The 19,114-nt window shown below is 46.1% G+C and overlaps 1 protein-coding gene across 1 annotated transcript in view; it reads left to right on the top strand.

Moving 5' to 3' along the window:
• The first annotated feature begins 7,042 nt into the window (after window positions 1–7,042).
• Window positions 7,043–19,114, top strand: part of thrap3a (thyroid hormone receptor associated protein 3a) — a 52,088-nt gene continuing 40,016 nt past the window's right edge. The window contains exons 1-2 of the mRNA XM_007906775.2: window positions 7,043–7,130; window positions 15,927–15,999. The gene's annotated coding sequence lies outside the window, so the exon portion shown is untranslated. The remainder of the gene's footprint in view (window positions 7,131–15,926; window positions 16,000–19,114) is intronic.

Genomic DNA, 19,114 nt, shown 5'->3' with positions numbered 1-19,114 from the left:
AACAAGCAATTCAAAGGCAATGGCAGCAGATTGAATTAGAGAATTCAAGAGGTAATTAGACAGTTATTTGGCAAAGATATTGACTGAGGAATTGGAGCAGAATGTTCCTGCCCCTAATGTTATCCTTAACTCCAGCCTCAGATACAACTTCCAACTATAACGCCAACCTCAACATCAGTCTAACTACTCAATCTAGCCTCAACTTAAACCCCATTTGTCCTGTGGCTTCGTGGTTAAAGCACTTGGCTTTGATTCATGGGCAGAGCGAAATGTTGGGAAAGTTTCCTTACTCCACACGCCTCTGTTTACCTAGCTGTCAGTAGGTACCCGGTTTTTAGTCGATTGGTGGATTGCTTTTCCGGGGGTATTAATCCCTTTTAAAAAATGTGGTCATCAATCCACGACTGTTTGTTGTGTGCAATTGGCTGCCACATTTCGCCCACAAAATATTTAGTCAATTCACTTTACAGTATATTGTGAAGCACTTTGAAACACCTGGAAGACATGATAAGGCGCTATATCAAATGCAAGGATTATTATTTCCAGCTCCACCACAAGCCTAGCCCCAACCCTCAGCCTCAGCTCCCAGCTCCCAGGAAACGTTCAAGGCAAATAAACCAATATTTACATCAGGACTTCATATAGAAAAGTGTCTTTCCATACATAGGAAATTACAATGAAGCATTTAGCAGTAACCTTAGGCTGTATTAGATTAGTTTTCATTAATTTCCTACATTAACATCTCCCAGACGAGAGTAGAAGTAATCTTCATTTGATTTTTCCTGCTCTTGGGAGTTTAATTTTCCATTACATGCCCATGTGTTTTGGAAGAACTGGAGTGATTGTTCAGGGGTAGATAAGAAAACTGCTCAAAAGAAACAACAAAGCTGGAAATCTACAGCAGCTCAGTAAGCATTTGGAACAGAGACAGAAAGTGAATGTTTACAATTTGCATACAGCAAGGCCCCATGGGCCCAATTTTGAAGATTTATCTGGGGGATTCTTGGCCGTGAAATCTGAAAGAATACCTGATCACAGATCTAAAGCTACCGACAGTTTGTGTGCAGCTGTGAGGAGCAGGTATAGAATGACACGTAGCTCAGCAAAAAGGCAGAATTTTGAAAAGTTCTGATAGTTCCAATTGATGCGGGACATCTGTTCAATAATCCTTGCTTTTGCTTTATTATTATTATTATTATCAAGCTCGTTTTCACACCGTTGAAATATTGCAAAGCATTTCACAAGATTTACTGCAAAGTGTAGTGACTGTATTTATAGGTGAACATGGCATATTCATACAATCACAGAAAGTGCAGCTCAGAAACAAGCCATTTTAGCCCATCCAGTCTGGCTGGTGCTTATAACAACAACAGCAACAACAACAAAATTACATTTGTAAAGCGCCTTTCATGTTAGGAGGGCGTCCCAAGGTGCAGAACAGACAGGGATCAGGACCCAAGCATTGGTGGCAAGGTTGGGATGAGGGAGAGCAGAGGGGTAGGAGGGCAGCTTGAAGGTATGGTCAAAAAGGAGGGTCTTGAGTCATGCCTTGAAAGAGGCAAGAGAAGGAGAAAGGCGAAGGGATTGTGGGATAGAGTTCCAAAGAATGGGGGCAGAGAGGCTGAAAGCCTGGCCGCCAATGGTAGGGCAAGTCGGGCAAGAGACCTAACTTACTTGGTGAGGTGGAGTGCGCAAACCATGGATGCTGATGCTGCCAGTGCCTGAGGTGCTGAGACGCTAGCGCAAGCCAATCAGGAGGGCCTCAGTCTCTTTGATATTCAGTTGTAGAAAGTTGGCTCTCATCCAGGACTTGATGTCAGACAGACAGTCTGCCAGGTTGCCAATTGTCCTAGAATCAAGGGTGGAGGCAGAGAGATAGATTTGGGTGTCATCCATGTACACTTGGAAGTTGACCTCATGTCTGCGGATGATGACACTAAGGGGGAGCATGTAGAGGTTGAAGAGGGGACCGAAGATATAGCCCTGAGGCACGCCACACAAAACTATGCAGGGGGCTGGAAGAGAAACTGTTGGTGGAGAGAAATTGGAGGTGGTATGAGAAATAGAACCTGAACCATTCAAGGACCGAACCTTGAACGTTGAGGTGAGAGAAGAGACGGTCGAGGAGGATGGAGTGGTCCATGGTACTAAAGGCAGCAGAGAGGTCGAGGAGGAAGAGGAGGTAGAGGGAGCCTGTTCACAGATGGATAAAATTTTGTTTGTCACCTTGACCAAAGCAGTTTCCGTACTGTGAGCAGCACAGAAAGCTGATTGGAGGGGCTTATGAAGGGAATGGTAGGAGAGGAATGAGCGAAGTTGGGAAACAACAACTCTTTCAAGGACCTTCAAAAGAAAAGGGAGGCTGGAGATGGGCCAGTAGGTAGAAGGCAGGGATGGGTCCAGGGAAGGTTTTTTCAGGATGGGGGTGATTATAGCTGTTTTTAGGGGGATGGGAATGGTACCGGATGAAAGGGAGAGATTGATGGTGTTGGAGAGTAATAATAATAATAATAATAATAATAATAATAATAATAATCCTTGCATTTGATATAGCGCTTTTCATGTCAGGAGGACATCCCAAAGCGCTTCACAGAACACACTGTAAAGTGAATTGACTGTATATTTGTGGGCGAACGCGGCAGCCAATTGCGCACAGCAATGTCCCACAAACAGTCGTAGAATGAAAATGACCAATTTATTATTGTTTTTGGTTTTGGAGGGATTATTATTAGGCTCTGTGTGGAGTAAGGAAACTTGCCCAAGGTTTCGCCCTGACCTGCCTGGAATTGAACTCGGGTCTCTCACTTGCAAAGCGAGTGCTCTAACCACTGAGCTACAGGACTCCATGAGTAAAGTGGCGAGGAGGTGGAACTGGGAGGTAAGGAGTGGGGTGGGGATGGAGTCAAGGGAGCAAGTGGTATGTTTCATGCTGCAAATAGTGGTCATGATAGAGGAGGGGGAGACAGATTCGAAAATGTGGATAGAGGAATTGGTAATAATAATAATGGTAGGGGTCAGAATGTGTTGGGAGGGGGGCAGGGAAGATGGGGAGGGAGTGGCAATTGGGAAGGCAGAGGTAGCTGAACAGATCCCCTCGATTTTGGACTTGAAGAAATCCAGCATCTCCTCAGTCAGAGCTTGAGGAGAGAATGGGTGAAGCTTGAGAGGGTGGACAGAGGAGCCAGTTGGTGGTGGAGAATAAAAGCCTGGAGAATACTCAACACGAGGACCATCCGAGATCCTATGCTTAATCCCATATTCCAGCCATTTAATAATAATAATAATCCTTACATTTGATATAGCTCGTTTCATGTCTTCTAGACGTCTCAAAGCGATTCACAGAATATGCTATAAAGTGAATTGACTATATTTGTGGTCAAAACTTTTCCCCATATCCCACAATTTGATTCTCCCTCAACCATGTGTCCAGTCTTTTTGGAACGTTGCTTGGTTGCCGCCCTAACAACCGACTGTGACAGAGAATTCCACACTCCCACCTCTTTGTGTCATTCTTATGTACACATATTTGTTTACTGTAAGCAAAGGTGTCAGTCTGGCTCAATTGGTAGCACATTCATCCCTCAGGCAATTAGGTTGTGGGTTCAATTCCCAAGTTTCAGCTCATGGTCTAGGTAGGCCATTGGTGGGCCAAACTCAACAAAATGCATTTTCTTGATTTGTGCCAAAAATCTGGCCCACAGGCCATGGTTGGCCACCACTGGTCTTGGCTGAAACTCCATTGCAATGTTGGTTGCTTCGTCAAAGGTACAATCCTTCAGATGCGACATTAAACTGACCGCCTGTTTAGGCAGAGATCGCATGGCATTACTCGAAAAGAGGAGTTTCTCTTGGCCAAGAATCACCCATATATATTTGGTCATTCACCTTATGGATGTTTGTGGATCATTGCTGTGTACAAATTCGCAGCTGTATTTGCCTGCAAAATACACAGTCTCTGTACTCTAGTGACTCCTATGAAGCGTTCTGATATATTTTAATGTGATAAGGCATTATATCCAATGTAAGGATTATTAAAGCTGAATTCAACATTCAGAGGAACGGGTAACGGACATGGTGTGGAAGCAGCAGGGTGGGTGATGTTAATGCTGATTTGTTGTTGTGCAGCATGTTCAGCTGTCTGTTAGCTAGAGTTAGATATTTCCTAAGTACAATGTGCACTTTGCCCTCATCAATGAAACAAACATTCTTTGTCTCATTTTAAATTGAGAGCAAGCAGCTGCCTGACCCCAAACGTGCTTGTGTGTAATAAACACAAAGCTGTGCACAATTCAAGGCTCGTGTGCGACATGTCAAAACATTTTAAAAATGCTTCAGCACAGTACTGCCTCCATGCCATTCTCCCACTTCATCATTCATAACATCCAATTAATTAAGAACACCGCCACCCTTATGCTCAACCGCACCAAACTCTGTAGCCTCATCACCTCTGTCCTTGCCAGGCGACACTGGCTCTCAATTACAGACCGGATCGATTTCAAGATCCGACCATGTACAAATGACTTCATGCCCTGCCACCTCCCTATACCCCACTCCACTATCTGCTCCACACTCCACGAGCCCCTTCAATCGGTTTCTCTTTCACCTCCTCCCATACCACTGTCCAGCACCACAAACACAGTTTCCAAGTGAGACAGCGATTTACGTGTACTACCACCAATGTAGTTTACTGAATTCGCAGAATTTACTGAATGTGGTCTCCTCTACACTGGGGAGACCAAACACAGATTGGGTGATTGATTTGCCGAACACCTCCGTTCTGTCCATAAGCACAACCCAGAGCTTCCAGTCTCTTGCCACATTAACTCTACCTCCCACTCATACTCTGACCTTTCCATCCATGGTCTCCTACCCTGTTCCAATGAACCACAGCGCAAGCTCAAGGAACCTCACCTCATCAATCCGCTAGGAACCTTTCAACCCTCTGGCCTCAATATTGATTTAAATTATTTCAGACCATAACAACTCAGCTTCCCCTCCCCCTCTTCTGTGATCATTACCATATCATCTGGGTTCCCAACACACCGTTTCTCTCTCTGCCTGTTTTGTTGCAATCCTCCCCCTTTGTTTTCAATCATTAATACATCTTTAACCCATCATCCCCTGTTTTCTACCCCATTTTCTTCTTTGTCTTCCTTGCCCTGCCTCCCCCCCTCTGTTAGTTCTTAAAACCAACATGCCCCAGTTCCCAGACTTCTGGTTTTGCTCCACTACTTGCTACTTCTGCTCAGTTGGCTCCGGCCTCCTGCCAGTACCAGCACTGTAATTGTTTGAATCCCGCAAGCAGAAGCGGTCTTCTGTTCGTGGGATTCAGACAATCTGAGTCCAAGTTGATATACCTGGAAACTGTGAAGGCAGGAAAAATGGTGAGGCTGCTCAGCATGGCGCTGGCAGGCACTAGGAGAGTTGTGAGTCAGAAGTCCACACGAAAATTGTATTTTTGGTTGAGGCTTGGTCCGACATATAGTTACGGCTTGTATACTTTCACATTTACTGATAAAAAAGATCCTAAAGTAGGGTGACCATACATCCCCGATTTCTGATGAGGTCAAATTTGAGTTCAGCAACAAACTGAGCATAACATTCCGAATAATAATAATAATCCAACAAGCTTCTCCCGTCACTATCAGCATCAGAAATTGTGGAAAGTTCATTTTTTAAAAATATATGTGTCTCCAGATTTGCTTTCCAAAATACGGTCAACCAATCCTAAAATGAATTACCTATTCACTGTAAATAGGTTCTGGAATGCCATCCCGTACAACCCCCAACTCATCCCCCTCCACTCCCTTGCCTCCTTCAAGACCTCTTCCCCCCCCCCCCATGCCATGCCCTCCACACTCCGCTGCTCGGGTCCGAAACACTGGCAGTCCAGCGCCTTGGGATGTCCTCCCAGCGTGAAAAGTACACTACACAAATAATAATAATCCTTGCATTTGATATAGCGCTTTTCACGTCGGGAGGACGTCCCAAAGCGCTTCACAGAACACACTGTAAAGTGAATTGACTGTATATTTGTGGGCGATCGCGGCAGCCAATTGCACACAGCAAAACAGTCGTGGATTGAAAATGACCAATTTATTATTGTTTTTGTTTTGGAGGGATTATTATTAGGCTCTGTGTGGAGTAAGGAAACTTGCCCAAAGTTTGGCCCTCTGCCTGGAATTGAACTCAGGTCTCTCGCTCGCAAAGCGAGTGCTCTAACCACTGAGCTACAGGACTCCGAATGGAATTTGGTCGTTATTGTTGTTGGAACAGACTGTTCGATGGTTTAATGTCTCAATGAAGAGCAATCACCCAGTGTGGCAGGGCTGGGCCGGGCAGGGCTGGGCCGGGCAGGGCTGGGCAGGGCAGGGCAGGGCTGGGCAGGGCAGGCCACGGCTGGGCAGGGCAGGGCAGGGCAGGGCCGGGCAGGGCAGGGCAGGGCAGGGCTGGGCTGGCTGGGCCGGGCTGGGCCGGGCAGGGCCGGGCAGGGCAAGGCTGGGCTGGGCAGGGCTGGGCCGGGCAGGTTAGGGCCGGGCAGGGCTGGGCAGGGCTGGGCAGGGCAGGGCTGGGCAGGTTAGGGCAGGGCTGGGCAGGGCCGGGCAGGGCAGGGCTGGGCAGGGCTGGGCAGGGCAGGGCTGGGCAGGTTAGGGCAGGGCTGGGCAGGGCCGGGCAGGGCAGGGCTGGGCAGGGCAGGGCCGGGCAGGGCCGGGCCGGGCTGGGCAGGGCAGCGCAGGGCAGGGCTGGGCAGGGCTGGGCAGGGCAGGGCAGGCCATGCTGGGCAGGGCTGGGCCGGGCCGGGCAGGGCTGGGCAGGGCAGGGCAGGGCAGGGCAGGGCAGGGCAGGGCAGGGCACCCTGGGCTGAGAGGTGGGCTCTCATGGCGACTGAACCCACTGCTCTGGTTGAGAGCACACTGCAGGGAGGTGAGGCACAATGCATGCCGGGCACCGTAGGCCCAGCCCAGGTGCAATATTACTACACATCCCGGCAGGCACCGCGACGACGCAGGCGCAGAGCGCAGCTCGGTGGGGGGAGGGGCGAGCGGGGAGCTCGGCGCAGGCGCGGTGCAAGCGCAGCGGCGTCATTGGTGAGGGTCGGTCGGACACGCGGATCGGCCGCATGCACTGAGGTGGGTGTTGGGCCCAGGAGAGCCCGGGAGAGGGGCCGGTAAGGCCTGGGAGAGGAGTGGGAGGCCAGGTCGTGAGGAAGGAGGCGGGGAGCGGGGCCTCGGGTGCCCTGGCTGTGAGGCGAGCGGAGCTGGAGGTCGGGCTGAGCGGCCCAGAGAGAGAGCCGCCGCGCCGCGCCTCACCCCACCGCCGCTCCCGCCGCCCCGCGCGCGCTCTCTCTCTCTCTCTCCGCTTCAGTCGGTTGTTATGCGGATTATTAATATTTATAATAATAAGCGGCGACCGGAGCCGCCGCCGCCGTCTTCGGGCCGGTCAGCGCTGTGCTCATTTAGCCTCATTGCCGAGCTGTGCCTGAGGGCGGCGCGGCGCGGCGGCGGCTCCTTCCTGGTGCGGTTCAGTCCGGTTTTCGCTCACTCACAACAACGGCGAGAAGGCTTTTATCCCGAATTATTTCCTTTCCGACCTTTTTTTTTGAAATATATATGTACGTAAAATATATATGTGTCTATAGAGATAGTTTTTTTTAAAAAAAAAGAGAGCAATGTGTTACGCATCCGAGAGTGGGTATTTCCACGGTGTGAGTTTGCATTCTCCGGTTAATTTAAATCCATTTTTTTTTGTTGTTTTTTTTAAAAGAAAATGTGTTTTTTTTTTCTCGATTGGAATTGTGGTTGGTCTTGTTCACACATCCCCCCCCACCCTACACCCCCCCCCATCCCCCCTCACCCTACACCCCCCCACATCCCCCCCCCACCCTACACCCCCCCCCATCCCCCCTCACCCTACACCCCCCCACATCCCCCCCCACCCTAAACGCCCCCCCACATCCCCCTTCACCCCCCCCACATCCCCCTTCACCCTACACCCCCCCCCATCCCCCCACACCCTACACCCCCCCACATCCCCCCCCACCCTACAGGCCCCCCCCCACATCCCCCCTCACCCTACACGCCCCCCCCACATCCCCCCCCACCCTACACGCCCCCCCCCACATCCCCCCTCACCCTACACCCCCCCATCCCCCCTCACCCTACACCCCCCACATCCCCCCCCACCCTACACGCCCCCCCCACATCCCCCCTCACCCTACACGTCCCCCCCCCACATCCCCCCTCACCCTACACCCCCCACATCCCCCCAACCCTACACCCCCCCACATCCCCCCAACCCTACACGCAGCCCCCCACATCCCCCCTCACCCTACACCCACACCCCACACTGCACGCCCCCCCCACATCCCCCCTCACCCTACATCCCCCCACCCTACACGCCCCCCCACATCCCCCCTCACCCTACACGCCCCCCCCACATCCCCCCTCACCCTACACCCCCCCAAACCCCGCCCCTTGTTTCCTCGAGTGCAGTACACATACGTGGGCATTAAAGTAGTAAGTCCTCCCCCTTTGTGCCCCAGGCACATTTAGCAACTTCCAGAATCTTCTTTTCCTGTAAACAGGTTTCTCTGAAAGCGGTTGCGACGTGCGGCCTGGGATCTTCCTATATATTTTTTTTAAAAAAACTTTTGTGACGGGGAGGGGGGAATGTTCAGATTTCGAAAAGGGACAGATCGCGAGTGGCTCAAATTGTCCAGGTGCATTCTCTCGTCTGCAACCACAATACTTGACCACAGAGCAATTCAAAACATTCTCATTTTTCTATATAAAAAAATGTGGATTGTTTGCAGGAAGGTTTGTCACCTGAAGTATATTTTAAATATCTGAAAGTCAGACATTAGCTAGCTGTTGCTAGCAACAACAACAACAAAATTACACTTGTGTAGCCCCTTTCACACTGGGAGAACTTCCCAAGGCGCTGGACAGTCAATGTTTCGGACGCGAGCTGGGGATCAGGGAGGATGGAGGGGCATGACCAAAGGCATGGTTGAAGAGGAAGGTCTAGAGACGGGTCTTGAAGGAGGCAAGGGAGGGGATGTGGCGGGGGACTGCGGGATGGAGTTCCAGAGGTTCAGGGCAGAGTGGCAGGAGGCCTGCGCCAATGGTGGGGTGGGCAAGGCGGGGGATGTGAAGCAGGCTGGATACCAGTAAGTAGAAGGAGCAGGCAGGTTGGTAGGGGTTTACACACAGGTGTGACCCTGTTTTGACCACGTTTTACTATGCTATGCAGATAATTAATTGGTTACTGTTGATTAACTGCTTATTTGGAGATGTATGGCCAAGATCTCATATAGCGCAGCCTAAAATCGCTGTTAAATACTGTTCTTGTCTCCCATTTACCGCCTATTGGTCACGATTCCAAACAAATCTCTATTTTGGACAGCATTTCAATTGAAACGCATTCATGATTATTCACCTTATTAAGGATTTCATTGTTAACGTAGCCTTCCCTGGAGTATTTGATACAGTTCCGGATTGAGTGCCATTACTTGTTGTGGAGTTAATTTGCAATAACTGGTAATTCTAGGCATTTTACATTGACTGGATATCTGAAAGTACTTAATGCACTCAGGAATAAAGGAGGGTGAGGACAAAGGTGTTGCCTGAAAAATTTTCCCCTTTGCAACTTTTCCCCGGTCCCAATATCATAGCACTCCCCTACCACCACCGGTAGAGCCTCTTCCAAGTTTCTGAAATGGGCAAAGTGAAGTTTGTTGTTAGTAAATCAACAACAACCTGCACCCTCCCCGTGGTGTGGGGTCTCAGAATGCTAATCCAGCTCAACAACAACAACAACACTGGATAGCATTCTGGCAGTATATTGTCTCCCTTGTAATATGTGAGTCTGTGGTTGGAGGGTGAATGGTTAAGTACTCTGGGACTGGCCTTTTGGGAAATTATGTTCACTGTCACTGTTTAGATCTGTATCAGTTAGCCTTTGGCCTTGCTCATGCCAGAAGAAGTTCTATGTGCATAATGTATCTAGTTGAAATTAGAGCCTCGTATTTCATATTGAATTGTGTTTAAAGGCTTGTGTTGGGAATTTAATTTTAAAAAGTTCAAAAAGGGCTTAAATGCATTGAATGAATCATTCCAAAATGGCACTGGGTTCTTCTGCTGTTTGATTAAGATATTACACTGATTTTAAATCGGTAACATAATTTAACCAAGATCCAAAATGGCTACAGTGACACTATCAGTGATAGAGGTAGCCATTTTGGATGTTTTTTCCACATAAATGTCACTCAAGCTCATGCATAGCTAAAACTTGTAACATGCTGAACTGCTTTCTCCACATTTTTCTGCTTCTTTTGTAAGTGCTGACTCATGCTGAATTGCAGTTCCCAGGCCAAGTGAAAGTATCATGTTTCATAGGTGCAAGTAGTAGTTGTTGTTTAGTCTCTGGTTAGTATATTGAATTGTGAGGGGACATCACAGTTGAGACTAATCCTGCCTTCACCCTGAGTTCCCAGCCAGGAGGGATGACAGGAGCCAGGGGTGTATGGAAATCACAGGATAGTAGTCAGAAGCAGGAACTCTTTAGTGATTTTTCTGCTTTAGTGGGTGTGAGCCTCGCTCAGTTGGTATCACTCTTACATCTGAGTCTGAAGGTGGTGGGTTTAAGCCTCATGCCAGCACTTGGAACTTGCACTAAACCCATGACTCACTGCACTAACGTGGGGCAGATCTGGCCTGGCAAGCTGGAATCTCCGGCTACCTGCTAATTTTAATTCTAATATTTCTAATAAATAAAATAGTTTTTTTTTAAAAAATCCCCTAACATTTAAAACGAATAAAACTGATTTTTACATAACTAAAAGGCAAAAAAAAAAGTTATGTACTCACCACTGATGCAATGTAGCTCTGTTGATACCTACGTCTAAACCAATAAGTGTGGACTCCTGTAGCTCAGTGGTTAGAGCATTCGCTTTGCAAGCGAGCGACCTGGGTACGTTTCCCGGCAGGGTGAAACCTTGGGCAAGTTTCCTTACTCCACCTGCCTGATAATAATCCTTCAAGAAAAAAAACAATAATAAATTGGTCATTTCAATCCATGAATGTTTGTGGGACACTGCTGTGCGCAATTGGCTGCGCATTTTGCCTACAAATATACAGTCAATTCACTTTACAGTCTATTCTGTGAAGCACTTTGAGACGTCTAGAAAACATGAAAAGCACTATATCAAATGCAAGGTTTATTATTATTAAACTGTGGGCATCACTTGGGGCTGTCGGGAATTTCAAAATGTGGGGTGGATTATTAGGGTGTGGAAATTTTTTCTTGAACCCTGTCTGGCTAATTCTGAACTCTCAGGCCAAGTTGGCCTGAGAGTTCAGAATTAGCCAGACATGTTCTGTCTCTGGCCAGCATATTGAATTGTGAGGGGGCATTTACAGTGAGACTTAAGATGACACAATGCACTTCTGCATGTTCAGGTGGCCGTTATGGCACAAAGATCTTATGGCACTACATGAAAAGGGAAGGGAGTTTTTCCTGGTGTCCTGGCCAACAATTACCCCAAAATAAAATTGGTCATTCACTTGGTCATGATTTTTGTGTGACCTGTTTTGCAGAAAATTGGCTGCCGCCTTTGCCCACAAAAACCCACAGTTACTGCACTTTACAGTATATTCATTGAAACATTTCCAAAGTAAACGCGCTATACGAAATGTAATGAATATTATTATTAATTGGCTATGGCCAATTATAGCCCTCAACTATTTTGTCCTAGCCGACAAACCTCCAGATAAAATTAGTCATTTGCTAAATGGCTACTTGTGGGATGGTGCTGTGAGCAAATTGACTCCAGCGTTTGCTCACAAAACATTCAGTCACTATACTTTACAGTGAAACCTTTGCAACGCTTTGAGACATCCTCCCGTGATAAGGGCTATATCAAATCAACAGATTATTTTATTATTAGTTTAACTTTGAAGCCTGAGAACTTTCAGCCAATCTTCTGCTGTGTGGAATTCCATCCCTGTGGCTTGCTGTTGCCACCCGTACCTTTTAATTCTGCCTCAAGACTTACCCCTTTGACTATGATTTTGGTTATCTTTTCCCCCATCTTCTTTAGCCACCCTGCCCCAAATTTGGGTGCCAATCTAGCCATTTAAAGCGATATGACACATCCTCCTGACATGAAAGGAGCTATGTACAGGTTAAATTGCATTGTATTTAATTACCAAAGAGGGAGATTAGGAGGAACTCCTTTATGCAAAGGATTGTCAGGATGGCGGATGGGCTACTGGGAGTGGTGGTCAAGGCAGGATCCATATTAGCTTTCAAAAGAAGGAACTAGATAGTTCCTTTGGATGAGTTGTCAAATCGAGGGCCAGTCTGCCTGTTCAGGTGGATGTTAAAGAAGGATTGGCACCACAGCACTATTAGTAAAGAGAAGGTAGTTTCCCCTATACAAAGTTCACAATTCACTTCCTGGTTTGTGGGATGTTGCTGTGCACAAAATTGGCTGCCGAGTGTGCCTACAAAATCAGCAGTTACACCTTACAGTAAATCCTGTGAAGTTCTTTGAAGCTTCCTTCTGGTGAGAAAGGCACTTTAACAAATGTAAGACCCATCACAACTACCTCGGTGCCACCGCACTCTCCTGGTTCGAATCGTGCTTGATTCACCACCTCAATTTTGTCTCCTTCAATGTTTTCTGCTTGTACAGTCACATGTGGGGTACCTCAAGCCTCTTATCTTCTACATCCTGGATCTTACATTTGTTATAGTGCCTTTCTCGCCAGAAGGAAGCCTCAAAGAACTTCACAAGATTCATGTAATGTGTAACTGCTTATTTTGTGGAGTCCTGTAGCCCAGTGGTTAGAGCACTCACCTCACAAGCAAGAGACCTGGGTTGATTCTCGGCAGGGCGAAACCTTGGGCAAATTTCCTTACTCCACATGCCTGATAATAATCCCTCAAGAAAAAAATACAATAATAAATTGGTCACTTCAATCCATAATTGTTTGCGGGACACTGTTGTACGCAATTGGCTGGTGTGTTTCGCCGACAACAGTATACAGTCAATTCACTTTATTCTGTGAAGCACTTTGAGACGTTTAGAAGACATGAAAAGCGCTGTATCAAATATAAGGATTATTATTATCCTCCTCTTCCTCGTCTACATGCTTCCTTTTGGTAATATTACCAGATATGAGGTCAACGGGAATGACACCCAATTTTACTTTTCCATTTCTAGTCCCAAGTTCACTGATGTTCTGTTTTTCTGCCTGTCAGGCGTCAAAGCCTGGATGAGCATCAACTTTTTGCAGCCTACAATACAAAATTACATTTGCATAGAGCCTTCTACGTTGAGAGGATGTCCCAGGGCATTGGATAGTCAGGTATTGGGACTCAAGCTGGGGGTTGGGATCGGAGAGCGTGGGAGGGTAGGAGGGTGGCCAAAGGCTTGGTCGAAGAGGAGGGTTTTGAAATGCGCCTTGAAGGAGGCGAGGGAGGGAGCGAGGCGAAGGGATTGAGAGATGAAGTTCCATAGGGTGGGGGCAGAAAGGCTGGAGGTCCGACCACTGATGGTGGGGCAGGCTGGGTGGGGGACATGGAGCAGACTACAGCGTGCTGAGTGGAGGGAGCAGACAGGTTGATATGGAGTCAACAGATTGCAGAGGTAGGGAGGGGCAAGACTGTGGAAGGCTTTGAAGTCGAGAGCAAGGATTTTGAGCTCTTATTGTCTGGTGGATGGGAAGTCAGTGGAGCAAGCTGGAGGTGATGGGGTCGCAGAGCCTGGTGCGGGAATGAACATGATCTGCAGAGTTCTTGATGATCTGCAGCTTGTACAGGGAAGCTCAACAGGATAGAAGCTGTCCTCCTTTGCTCTTGCTAATGTTGCCTCATCTCCATCTCTGAATCCTCAAACTCCCTGGCTTATCACAAACTTACTGAAACAGTGCACGCCCTTGCAGTTGTTTGATCCTCGGCTGTCCTTCCTACCAGATATTCCATCCCCAACCAAGATTGATTTCCTTCACCTCCGCTACATTGTCCGCCTCCAACCCCAGCTCAACCAAGTGCTACCGAAACCCTCATCGCTTTTATGGTCTTGCATCTCGATTTTCAAATGGGTTCCTTGCTGGTTTCTCCAATTCCACCATCCAAAAGGACCAACTAATAAGGAACATCAACTTATGTATCCTCATATGCACCAAACTCCATGCACCCATCACCCCCATCCTTGCCAAATTTCACTGGTTTCCTGTCTCCAAATGGATCGACTTCAAATTCTCAACCTGATATATAAATCCCTTTGTGCTCTAGAATCCCTTTGTGCTCTGGAATCCTAATTTACTGATCGGCTTGTATCCCGCTCCTCTGCCCACCACGTTTGTTCAGCTAACATAGGCCTTCTGCAAGACCCCAGCTTGTCCATGCTATCATCAGTGGCTGAAGCAACAGATCCACAGCTGTAATCTCTGTAACTCCTTGCCTCTATCCCTCTGTTTTACCACTTTATCTTGAAATTCTACCTCTTCTACTGCACCAATGATTTCTTCTTCCTTGAACCTTCAGATCTCACCTTAAGACCTTCCTCTTCAATCATGCCTATGGTCAGCTCCCTCTCCCCTGCTGTTCATTCCTCCAAAGCACTACCCCCGCGTGTAGGTGCTATATAAATGCAAGTTGTTGTTGCTCTACTTCTCACTCCCATCAGTGTGAAGCCCTTCAAGATGTTATCCTATGTGAATATAATCTTAAATTAATGTAGATGGGAATCAAAAAATGAGGGTCTCAGCTGACAGTGGATGGGGCGGGGTTGTAGTGGTGGAAGTGGGCAATGTTGAAGACAATGTGATGGAAAACTGAGTGAATGAAAGCCCCAATTTCATCATAGCATTGTTCCACAAACAATGGAGTGAATTAATTTTTCTGGAGGGCTGTTGGCCAAAACATCAGGAGAAACTCCCTTCTCTTTTCTGCAGTGCTTGGAATCTTTAACATCCACCTGATTACGGATAGAAAAAACTTTTTTAAATGTCTATTTGAAAGTTGGCACCTCTGACAATAAAGGGCTCCCCCAGCATGCCTTTAAGTGTCAGCCTTTATTATGAGCTCAAACTCCTGACATGGGGTTTGAACTCTCAGCCGTCTGACTGAGGTGAGAGTGCTTACTACTAACTGAGTCAGTTGCCTAATAATCAATTTACCCACATTCATATAATTTACTTTTATTTACTTTGTCAAATACAAAGTTCATGGAAACAGGAGTAACCATTCGGCCCATCAAATGCGCTATGCCATTAAGTCTTTGGTAGCTCTTTAATTCCATTTTCCCACATCTCTTAATATCCTTAATTTGGCGTGTATTCTTGCATCCATAGCTAAATCAAATGCATTATTTATCTCTATTGAATCCCATTTACTTCGAAATCTTTGAATATATTGGGTTTTCATGTCTCTTCACCATTTTAGCTGTAATTCCTCCATGTTTTGCTGGTGCCTCGCTGCTCAGTTACACTGTGACAAGTTGATTCCTAGTATATTGAGAACGATTGTAAAGATATTTGAAGGTAGGAATTCTAGGTGTGGAATCTAGGACAAGAGGACATAAATGTTAAAATCAGCTGGCATTTTGTGTAACTACACATATAGGAATCTACATACACTCCTATAATACTTTTTCACATAGGCATATAATATAGTATCAACACTGCTCCAAACACTCTGCTCCAGAGTACAGTACCATCACATGAGGGAATGGACTGTACGCTCTCCCATCCCACACTGCAGAAGTTAATTACCATACTGTTGTCATGGAGAAAGCCTTTTCCTACACAAATCTGCATGGGTCTCGTCTTTCAGACTCATGCATAACCCAATTGGTACTGCCTTTCTTTGCGTTCTGGTCTCTGTTCACTTGGAGTGTTGACTGTGTTTGTTTGCAGATTGAAAACCTGTTTGCCTGCCTGTTTTGAACTTCTCTTCTGCTACCGAACGTTCTTCTTAACTGCTAATGAGGTAAGAAACTTTCAAATTGCGTACGTATTCATATTCCGAATTTGGGGGATTTCTAATTATTGGATAGGGAGTTTTAAAATAAAACCACAGTAGTGAATCATGGTTTCTTACTGTAAAGTAACAATAAATAACTTTTATAACACCTTTATATCCCGGGTCCTGCTTGGACCTTTGTGCCCAAGGATTATTTTGCTTCATCATGCTGCAACATTCCGAAGTAGCAAAGATGAGATAAATTTGGATCAGGTATGAGTTGCGTACAGAATAAAGCTCCCTCAATATTTCTTATGCAGCACTCCCAAGGTTAGGTACAGCATGGGTTAGATACAACAGAAATCCACACACCAATTATCCACACAATCCGTTTTTCTACATTCAGCCTGTGACACACGGGCAAAACAAATCCAGTATATCACAGCAAAACAAATCATTTATGTAATGTTGCTAGGAAAATTATTTTGTTGCAAAATTCGAACATGACGTACAACTGCATTTTTTTTGCTATAACCATGCGGCCAGGGGGATGATTGCATCTGGCAAACTGTTACCAAACCCATTACCCGAGGCTCCATTATCCGTGCCCCTGCACCTTCTCCCATTGCCTGGGCTGTCTGTTATCAGTGCCCTTGGCTCTCAATCTCTGTACCCGGGTGCCCAATTTATTTCAGTATCTGCAACCCCAATGCTGGAAGCGCCTGAGGTGTGGAGGCACTGGCGGTAGCCAATCAAGAGAGCCTCGGTCTCAGCTGAAGAAAATTAGCTTTCATCCAGGACTTGATGTCTGACAGACACTCTTGTCAGGACAGAAGAGGTCCCGGAGTCGAGGGTGGAGGCAGAGAGGTACAGTTGGGTGTCATCCGCATGCATGTGGGAGTTGACCCCATGTCTGAGGATAATAAGTGGGAGCGTATAGATATTGAAGAGGAGGGGACCAAAGACAGAGCCTTCAAGAACTCATTATTTTGTTCATTGTTAGGGCTATTTAATTGTGTGCATTTTAATTCACTATTATTTCTTTCAGTTTCATTGTTTAATCTGGGTTTAATCATTATTATTGCATGTATGTACTTTATTGATAAGAGTATTATTGTTTTAAAAATTTGTATGAATTTCTACATTGCCTTGTTAGAGTTTGCATTGTAACTAAGATTTTGTGAAATTAAGTAATAACGTTACACAATTTAAAACATAGTATTTCTATACAATTCTTACGGGTTATATTTCTGGAATGAGACATAAAAATATTGCTTATGTGGCCCATGGTTTCTCAAGTCAGGTATTGGCCATCAGCAGCCAAAAGGTTGGACCACCCTGACATAGTTGATCCCTAGTGTTAATGTAATAAGCTATGAACATTGATTGGACAAGGTAGGGTTATTCAGTCTTGAGAGAAGATGACCTCATAGAGAGGTATACAATTTTAAATGGGATTGGAAAAGTAAATCCCCTTTGAATCACTCAGGTTTGTAACATTTTCCCTGACTACCTTCTTACTGATGTACTGTTGAAAGATTGTTTTGTGTCCCAAAGCGCTTCACTGAGGATTTACTGTGAAGTGACTGTAATTGTAGATGACTGCTGCAATCCCAATAGTGTATAGCAATTCAGTATACCTCCATACAGTTTCAGTCATAGTGACATAAGGGGGCTACTTATTAGAGGAGAGCAACAAGGATGATCCCCAGTGTTGATGGAATGAGATATGAATGGTGATTAGACAGTCTAGAGCTCTTCACTATTGAGAGGTGGCGACTCAGAGGGGATCAAATTTTTAAATGGGGTTGAAAAAGAAAATCCAAAACAAGAGAACATAGTTTTAGGGTTGTAAAGGACAATTTCAGAACACAAACCAGCAATTTTTTCTTTACCCAGTGGGTAATTAATGACTGGAACAGGTTGCCAAGAAGGGTGGTTGAGGCCAGGGCACTGGGACTCATTTAAAAAGCAGCTTGATGCCCTGATGGGAGGAATGTTGGATGGATATTCTGGAGGGTTGATATTGGATAGACACAAACCTATCGTGTGATATAGAGGAAGTTACGTAGCAAGAAAAAATATAGAATTTCTGAGAGTAGGAGAGAAGAGAGCATTGTGTGATGGTAAGCTGACAGTACGATCCTTATGGAACACTTTTTAGTTAGCACATTAGCCAAATTACATGTATCTTATTCAAATAAGCAAACAATCTGCATTGTTTGCTTATTTGCAGTGGACTGATGCCAAATAGTGCAGATAATCGATTCTACTGTAAAGAGTACAACCCCTTTTGTCTTGAACAATCAGCGTATGTTGTTTTGCGTCAGATTAAGTGTGTTAATTGTATGATTGACGCTAGAGTATAAATGATGCTTTGCTCCATTTAGAGCAGAACTGAAACTGCCCAGATGATTTCCAATGCTGCGTTTAGATTATATTACTGTGCTCGTTACACTCAGCGATGCTGATCTGGAGCATCACTCATGTGAGCAGCTGCAACCTTTATGTGCAAGTTTACGGGAGCTAGGAGGTGTCTGAATATTAGATTGTTTTATTCCTGCCATTTTTCATATTCCATTGTTATTACCTGTTAAAATCGGGGATGGGAGAGGAATGTTTGCTGAGAATGATGGGGAAGAAACAAGAGAATGTGGTGGTAGTGTACGTTTTGCATGTGTGCAGCATAAGTGACCGGCCAGACAGAACTGAGGTTTCAGCTTCCAGAAGCATTGGGAAGGGTCCAGCCTTGGCGCATTCAAAGTTAGGCCATGACTGTTTCATTGTGCTGGGTTTCTGGGGCTGGCAATCAGAATGCAGCCTCATCTGGTGCAGCAGCTAATCAGTTCAATGGCAAGAGGTTGGACTTGAGATGAATTTGGTTTGATGTTCATTTGATGCTGGGTATTGCCTGAGTGCACTGCTGCTTAATAATAATATAATAAATCTTGCATTGGTACAGTGCCTTTCACATCAAGAGAACGTCCCAAAGCGCTTCACTGAGGATTTACTGTGAAGTGACTGTATTTGTAGATGACTGCTGCAATCCCAATAGTGTATAGCAATGTCCCACAAACAGACAAACCTCTCTGTGTGAGAGGTTCCAAGTTGTTGGGCCATCCACCAGTAGGAGGTGGGCTTT

Source organism: Callorhinchus milii, unplaced genomic scaffold (assembly GCF_018977255.1).
Source record: "Callorhinchus milii isolate IMCB2004 unplaced genomic scaffold, IMCB_Cmil_1.0 Scaffold55, whole genome shotgun sequence".
Taxonomy (NCBI): domain Eukaryota; kingdom Metazoa; phylum Chordata; class Chondrichthyes; order Chimaeriformes; family Callorhinchidae; genus Callorhinchus; species Callorhinchus milii.
The sequence above is the reverse complement of the archived record's forward strand: the minus strand, read 5'-3'. Positions and strand labels throughout refer to the sequence as shown.